Source organism: Orcinus orca, chromosome 2 (genome assembly GCF_937001465.1).
Source record: "Orcinus orca chromosome 2, mOrcOrc1.1, whole genome shotgun sequence".
Lineage (NCBI taxonomy): Eukaryota > Metazoa > Chordata > Mammalia > Artiodactyla > Delphinidae > Orcinus > Orcinus orca.
In genome coordinates this window covers 69,924,176-69,932,293 of record NC_064560.1, presented here as the reverse complement: position 1 = coordinate 69,932,293, position 8,118 = coordinate 69,924,176, and the positions used below count along the sequence as shown (strand labels likewise).

The following is an 8,118-nucleotide window of genomic DNA, read 5'->3' as shown; positions in this document are numbered from 1 at the left end:
TCATCCCAATCTCCTAATTTATCACTTCCCCCCACATTTCCCCTTTAGTAATCATAACCAGGATTCTTATAACTCTGTGACTACGTTAGGGAAGGCGGTGGAATTCCTCTTCTGGGGAATAGCACAACCAAAGCTGAGTCAGCAGCCACATGTGGCATCGGGACCCATGTCTCTCTGATACTGATCCCCCAAGAGCTCTCCGCTGCACACCTCAAGTGTGGCTCATCCTTGCACACACAAAGAGAGCTCAGTCTCTCTAGCAGAATGACATTGGTCAAACATAATTAAATTTTAGATTTTTTTAGGTTCCTGTTCTTATGACTATTGCTGTCAAACAAACTACCCCAAAACTAACTGACTTAAAATAATGATTTTAGTATGCTCATGGGTTCTATGAGCCAGGAATTCAGTGAGGGGACCATGGGGATGACTAGTTCCTCACTGCCTGGGACTTTGGCTGGGATGGCTGGCAAGGACTGGAATCATCTGAAGGCTCCTTCCTTTATATTGTCTGGTGCTTGGGCTGAAATGACTCAAAGACTCGCCATTTATGACTCAGTCTCAGAACTCATATTTACATTCTATTGGTTTAAGGTGTGTTCAAGGGATGAGACAAAGACAGAACTTCTCAATGAGAGGAAATGTCCAGGAATTCTGTGGCAATGTTTTAAAACCGCCACAGCTCCTAACCAAAATCTACTTCATTGTGTTTGTATACATGCCCTTGACAAAAATGCTAAAGAGAAATCCAGACTAATGGTTAACTTTGGAATAATTAAACCCAAGATAGTATGGTGTATGGTGGTTAAGGTTGTTTACATTTGCTTTTGATACAAGGAGAGTGATTTTCTTTTTTTTTTTTTTTTTTTTTTTGCGGTGCGCGGGCCTCTCACCGTTGCGGCCTCTCCCGTTGCAGAGCACAGGCTCCGGACGCGCACGCTCAGCGGCCATGGCCCACGGGCCCAGCCTCTCCACGGCATGTGGGATCCCCCCGGACCGGGGCATGGACCCGTGTCCCCCGCATCGGCAGGTGGACTCTCAACCACTGCGCCACCAGGGAAGCCCAAGGAGAGTGATTTTTGGAAGCGTATAGAGAACTTTGGGCAAATTATAAAGAAGGTGAAGCATTATAAATGTCATAAATTTATGTCTCTCTAGAAACACTATAAATTAATGCTTCTAGAGAGACATAGGACTGAGGGTGAGTGAGGGGTTCTGCTTGCTCCAAATTGGTCGTATTTGTTCACCACTACACTGTCACCCATTTTAATGGAAAGGACTTCAATAACCCTCCCACATAGCCCCTAGTCTTCAGGGACATAAATGTCTTATTATCTTCCTTATACAGATAAAAACCAGTGAGAGAAGCAAGTGGCATGTGATATGGTCTGGAGACACCCTTCAATCCAGGCCATTAATCTGATTTCTAAGGTTTTCCCCTAGAGTAACATTTGAAAAATACAAATTAAAAATCAGCCACATTGGGCTTCCCTGGTGGCACAACGGTTGAGAGTCCGCCTGCCGCTGCAGGGGACACGGGTTTGTGCCCCGGTCTGGGAAGATCCCACGTGCCGCAGAGCAGCTGGGCCCGTGAGCCATGGCCGCTGAGCCTGCGCATCCGGAGCCTGTGCTCTGCAATGGGAGAGGTCACAACAGTGAGAGGCCCGCGCACGGAAAAAAAAAAAAAAAAAAAAAAAAAAATCAGCCACATTAGTTTTGAAATTCAGGGAAGACTGACCTCAGGGTAAAAAATATTTATGTAGACTTTTAATTGAGATACAGCAAAAGGCCCCAATCATTGGTGAACAGTTTGATGCTTTTTCACATAGTGAACACAGATGTGTAACCAGCACTCACATCAAGAAACAGAACTGAGTTGCCACATGATCCAGCAATCCCACTCCTGGGCCTATATCTGGAGAAAACTATAATTTGAAGAGATATGTGTACCCCAGTGTTCGTAGCAGCACTACTTACAATAGCCAAGACATGGAAACAACCTAAATGTGCATCGACAGATGAATGGATAAAGAAGATGTAGAATATATACACACTGAAATACTACTCAGCCATAAAAAAGAATGAAATAATGCCATCTGCAGCAACACGGATGGACCTAGAGATTATCATACTAGGTGCCAGAATGAGAAAGACAAATACCATACATCACTTACATGTGGAATCTAAAGTATGACACAAGTGAACTTATTTACAAAACAGAAACAGACTCACAGACATAGAAAACAAACTTATGGTTTCCTATGGGGAAGGGGGGAGGAGGGATAAATTAGGAGTTTGGGATTAGCAGATACAAACTGCTATATGTAATACAGATGAACAACAAGGTCCTACTGTATAGCACAGGGAACTATACTCAATATCCTGTAATAAACCATAATGAAAAGAATATGAAAAAGAACGTGTATATATGTATAGGCACAACTGAATCACTCTGTTGTATACCAGAAACTAACACAACATTGTAAATCAGCTATACTTCAATTAAAAAAAAAAATTAACAGAACTTAACCAGCACACTTAACCTCTTCCAGCCACCTCCTTCCCCCAGGTGGTAACACAACATGTGCTCTTTTTGGTTTGAATTCTTTATAAAACATACTGTGCTTACAAGCACTGTGCTTCACCTAACTTCCTAATTGTTCCCTAAAACTCCTTAACAACTTTACGTTTCATGTGTATTACATTTCATTACTTGTCAAAATGGTGTGATAACTGAATGTGTGCCCAATATTATTTAACAATTCAATACTGTGTTTTGGCTTGTTTATTTGTTTTGCTTTTAAAAGTCAGTACTTATGCAGAGAGTATTGCATTGTCAGAATAAAATGGAAGTCTGAGGTTCTTGTCTCAAATAAGCCCTTAATCATCTGCATGACCTTGAATAAGTTACTTCCCATTTCCGTCTTTGATCATCTCCTCAGAAAAGTCAGTGTAGAAATATATAATCCCTAAGATTCTTTCCTTCCTGAAACCCTCTGCTGTTGAGTCATTCACACTAATTTCATGTCATCATACTTTTGTATCTTTCTTTAAAAAGAAAGCCAAATAAATATTCTGTAAGTCCTTTCTTCTCAAAGAGATGACTATTCTAGAAAAAAAACTTGCAGTAACGTTAGAATATTTGCAAATTGCAATGTTTAAGATGCGACTGTTTGCCTGTTTTTTGTCCAATGAACAAGTGTCAATTGGCTGCTGGGTGACAGCAAAATAAAAATGCTAATAATCTGGGCAAATGTGGCAGTGTCATTGTAATGACTGAATATGTCCCTCCTTGGAGTGGTTTCCCTTCTGAGTTCAGCAGAATAGACCGGGGAGAGGAAGCAGTTTGAGCCACTGCCACTGTGGCATCTTCTGGAGGCAAGGATAGGATTGTCACAGCTTCTGTTGCGCTCTGGGCAATTGGAATTTAAACAGAGAGGAGGTAAAAGACTGGATTTTAAAACAAATATTTCATTTCCAAGTGCTGGTGCCTCATGGCTTCTTGTTTGCTGTATTCTCCCATCAGATAAGTGGGCTTGGAAAGCACCTTAATTACAATTGAGGATTATGCTGGGCCAGAATGTACTGGACATCAGGCCTTTTGGTGGGAACCAAAAATACAGCCCAGACTCATCAGAACACTGGGCAGACTTGAGGGTTTTACTGGAAAATAGACTTTAAGTAGCACAAATTTCTCCTGTGTCTTTCTCCTCCTTCCAAAATCTATTAATAATTTTCCCCTTCTTTAACATCTCAAGGAAAAAGAATAATAACTATTTTTTTTCCCAAGAAGAAATTCAAATACCTGAGAAGACAGCATAAATATGCCATGATTACAGAGGGAGTAATTTAGAGCAACAGAAGGAAATATTTGTCAGCTGGTTGCAAAATATTGGAGTTGTTGGTATCTCAGATTGTCATTTAGAATTTTCTATAAATCTAGGTATTTCTCCCATTAGCACTATAACTGGTCATTAATAAAGTTTTACTACCATGTCTATCTTCCTTATTAACAGATATGCTCCATGATAGAAGGACCAGGTCTCTCTTATTCTCTACTATATTCCCAGCATCTTTGATGACACGTGTTCTCTTCCCCCTGGTGGCACTCCATACTTTACTAACTAATGATTTATACTTGTTGATACTAATCGTACAGAGATAAAAGAAAATGCACTATAATTTTCTGAGCAACAACTTGCTCTTGTGGTTGAATGAATAAATGTGTTTTAGAGGGACAATGCCTGAGCGTATTCTATTGAGGGACTTTCTTGGATGAACCAAAATATGTGGTTGACACCTCCTTTTAGGACTACTCTGAAAACTATCTTTGAAAAATAAGCACTAGGTTCTGCTTCCATGTTACCAATGTACTTTGGCTGTCTTGCTCTTACGTTGAACAATAAAAGTTTCCAAGGTCTCGATATATTTATTAGTTGTTGGCTCTGGGTAAGAATTATTAATGAGGGAAGTGAGAGTTGGAAAGGAAGCAGTAAGGTGAATTAGGCTTCATAACGGCAGTGATGGCTTGGGGAAACAAAAGAAAGGTGAGTCAAAACACTGGGGGCTTAGACTGACTTCCTGTCAATTTGGGGAGAAAAGAGCCAAGATGTAGATGAGGGTCTGCTAGCTGCATGTCAGAGTTCTTCCGGTCCTTAATCTGATTTGGTCCATGGTAGGTGATTCTGAATAGAGAAGGAAGGGATTCATCAGAGAAACAGCAGTGAGTACTTTGACCCTAATGGGTTTACATATCCTTCCTTCCACCCTCTCTCCCCTCCTCCCTTTCTTCCTTCCTCCTTTCCATTCTTTCCTTCCTTCCTTCATTCTTTCTCTTCTTCCTTCCTTCCCGTATTTCTTCCACTTTTCCTTCCTTCTTTCCTTCTTTCCCTCTTTCCTTCCTTGTTTCCCTCCTTCCTTCCTCCCTTTCCCCTTCTCCCTCTACCTCATCACACCCATATCATTTACATTTTTCCTTGTTTCCATGTAAAGCTGGACATTAAGTCCATGAAGGAAGGAACCATTCTATATGTAGCTCTAGCACCTACACCAGACCCTGACATAGAAAAGAACTCAGTACTATTAGGTGGGTGGGTGAATTCCACAGAAAGCAAGGTGGCTATTCAATTTGATAGAGAAACTAAATCTCGGGGGCAAAGTTCATCCCATCTTATGTTAAAAGCAAAGAAGCTATTTAGTAATAGCTACTCCCCCCGGGTATATAAACTTTCCTAAAACCTACAAAGTATGAACAAGTTAGTCTTGTTTTCTCTGGTCCTAGTCTTAATGGCATGATTGCTCCTTAGGTTGGAGAGGCATCCAACATTAGGGATGAAGAGGAACGATGTTCCCAATGGCTTCTTCCTTACATGGAAAGGTACAAAAAAGACAGGTTATTACTCAGACCACTACAGTAAGTCCCCTACATACGAATCTCCAAGTTGCAAACTTTCAAAGGTGCGAACGTGCGTTCGCATATCCAATCACGTAAGTTAGTTCATGTGTCTGGCATACATTGTCACGTGTGGGCATCTTGTACAAGTGGTTGTGCTTTTCTGTACTTTACTGTACAGTACTCTATAGAGTATCTTTATTTATACTGTACTCTATACAGTATCTTTATTTCAGGCCCTGGATGTCGGAATCAAGCGTAAAAGCAGCAGTGTTGTAGCTGGTACTGCTAAGAAGCACCAGCTGTTGTACAGTACTACTATACTTTTCAAGGTACTGTACTGTAACATTAAAAATGTTTTCTTTATTTTGTGTGTTTGTTTGTTTTTTGTGTATTATTTGTGTGAAAAGTATTATAAGCCTATTACAGTAAAGTACTATATAGCCGGTTGTGTTAGTTGGGTACCTAGGCTAACTTTGTTGGACTTAACGAACAAATTGGACTTACGAACATACACTTGGAATGGAACTCGTTTGTTTGTAGGGGACTTATTTCATGCAAATACACTGTGGAAGTAACATGCTAAACAATTTCTTTTAAAATGTGAGTGGGGGGCTTCCCTGGTGGCACAGTGGTTGGGGGTCCGCCTGCCGATGCAGGGGACACGGATTCGTGCCCCAGTCCGGGAAGATCCCACATGCTCCGGAGCGGCTACGCCCGTGAGCCATGGCCGCTGAGCCTGCGCGTCCGGAGCCTGTTGCTCCGTAATGGGAGAGGTCACAACAGTGAGAGGCCCGCGAACCGCGGGAAAAAAAAAAAAAAAAATGTGAGTGGGAAGAGGCTCTTCCTACCTCAAGCTTTCAGTGGTTGACTCCTTGGCCAAGGTTTAGCATTTAAGCAAAATAATTGTTTACTTACCACTGATCTTCCAATTCCTTCCAAAAGAAGAGAGTAATTTAACAAAGCAAAAGTGGGTCTGCCTCTCCAGGTTGCTAATGCCTCTCTTGACTGAGGATACACACGAGACCTAAACTGAACGGTCCCTGATAACTACCCCAGTTGATTTTATCAACATTGGCTTGATGGGCATCATGAACATCAATGTCAAACCCCCTTTTCTTTTTTCAAATTTTCCTCTAACTCATATTAATACAGCCTTTGCTGCCTTTAGATCGAAGGGCTAAGAGAATTCAGAAAGTGATAATTGGTCAGTGTAGTTTATATTTCTGGATAAAATATTGTTTCTAGAACAACACTTTCAAACCTTAGGCTAATATTTTGCTAATGCCATGAGGCTTATCACACACCAGAGAACATCCACACCTCATTATGTCTAGTTGTCTCAGAGTTTTAAAAATAAAATTCATAATTATCAGTTTTGACTATTTTCAATTTTCAGTCCCTACTGTATTTCTTACAAAGAAGCTTTCAGTTCTGTGCCTGAAACCAGGTAATGGAATCCGTTTACCATTTAAGCACCTACTATTAAACAGCAATTACTTATGATCATTCCAGTCTTGAAAGGGAAATGGGACAGAGGGTATAAGACAAGATCAAATTCATAAAAAAGAGGGAGGCAATACTAAAATCAACTTGGTTGTGGACTTTTCAGGTAAGATAATGAATTTGTCCCATAACCAATGAGACGTCATTTTTATAATTCTAACTCCATGAATTTCAAATCCCACCTAGCCTTATAGGCATCTCAATATCCCAGTAAGCTAGGACCTGGATGGTTGTCACTAAAATGTTCTCCTTTTAAGCTAGATATATTTTTCTGCCTCGAAGAGAAAAGTTAAAAAAAAAAAAACACGTTTAAAGAAAATCTAAAGACGGAGAAAAAAAGAAGTCTAATAAATGTGTGACCGTAGTTTCAAGGGAACTAAAAATTGACAAAAAAGGACTGTTGATTCCTGACACAATGTAAAGCAGGTCCTCTTTCCCAGTTGTGAAAAGGATGCTGTGACTGACTGTAGCTGAGTGCATCATGCTTAGGAGGTCTCTGTCTGAATCTATTATTGACAGCAGAGCTAGAGCAGATACCATTATGCCCCGCCCAGCCCACTAAGCCCTCTCCATTATGGGATATGCCAATGGAATTCTACCCAAGCAGCTACCCAAGCATCTACACCCAGTATTCTTCCCAGGGCTTTCTCTTAGGAAGAGTTCTGGGGATTGAAGTAGTTTAATATCAATGAGGAATGGAAATTAGTGTATAAATACTCCAGTTTCCTCACCCATCTCCCAAATCTCCCTGGCAAGGTGGAGTTCCAGTTGTTGGCAGCAGTTACTTACTCATGAATGCACCTCATCGGCTTCTTTCTCCTTATTCTCCACCCCACTTCCCCTCTACTCTACTGGTGCTTCTTGGAAAACCACTTGCTCCTTGTCTCAGAGAGAACTGAGCCCGAGACAGTGAAGATAGTCAAAGAAAATGACCAAGTTCCCTCTCCACTTTCATAATAATACTTCTGATTCCTTACTTAGTGAGCTCTTGGCCTGAATAAACATGACCCCACACAGCCCCAAGATCATTGTAACAGACTGAGTTGACTTCTGCCATCAGCTCTCCTAGTCAGCTTTTGATGTCATAGATGTAACACTTCAAACAGCTCTATGATGATGGCAGAATCATACAAACACATTTTTCCTCTTACCCTCCTCCTGTATCATTTTGGTTTGTTTTGTTTCCAGTGGAGGTTAATTAGGGGCTAGGAAGTATAGAG

General features: G+C 40.9%; 1 long non-coding RNA gene across 1 annotated transcript; it reads right to left on the bottom strand.

Moving 5' to 3' along the window:
• Window positions 1-4,423: 4,423 nt before the first annotated feature.
• On the bottom strand, window positions 4,424-7,900 carry LOC125963419 (uncharacterized). Its single transcript, XR_007475382.1, has 3 exons — window positions 7,688-7,900; window positions 5,243-5,364; window positions 4,424-4,685 (listed from the first exon to the last, which is right to left on the bottom strand). It is a non-coding gene; the product is annotated as an uncharacterized LOC125963419 (long non-coding RNA).
• Window positions 7,901-8,118: the final 218 nt, after the last annotated feature.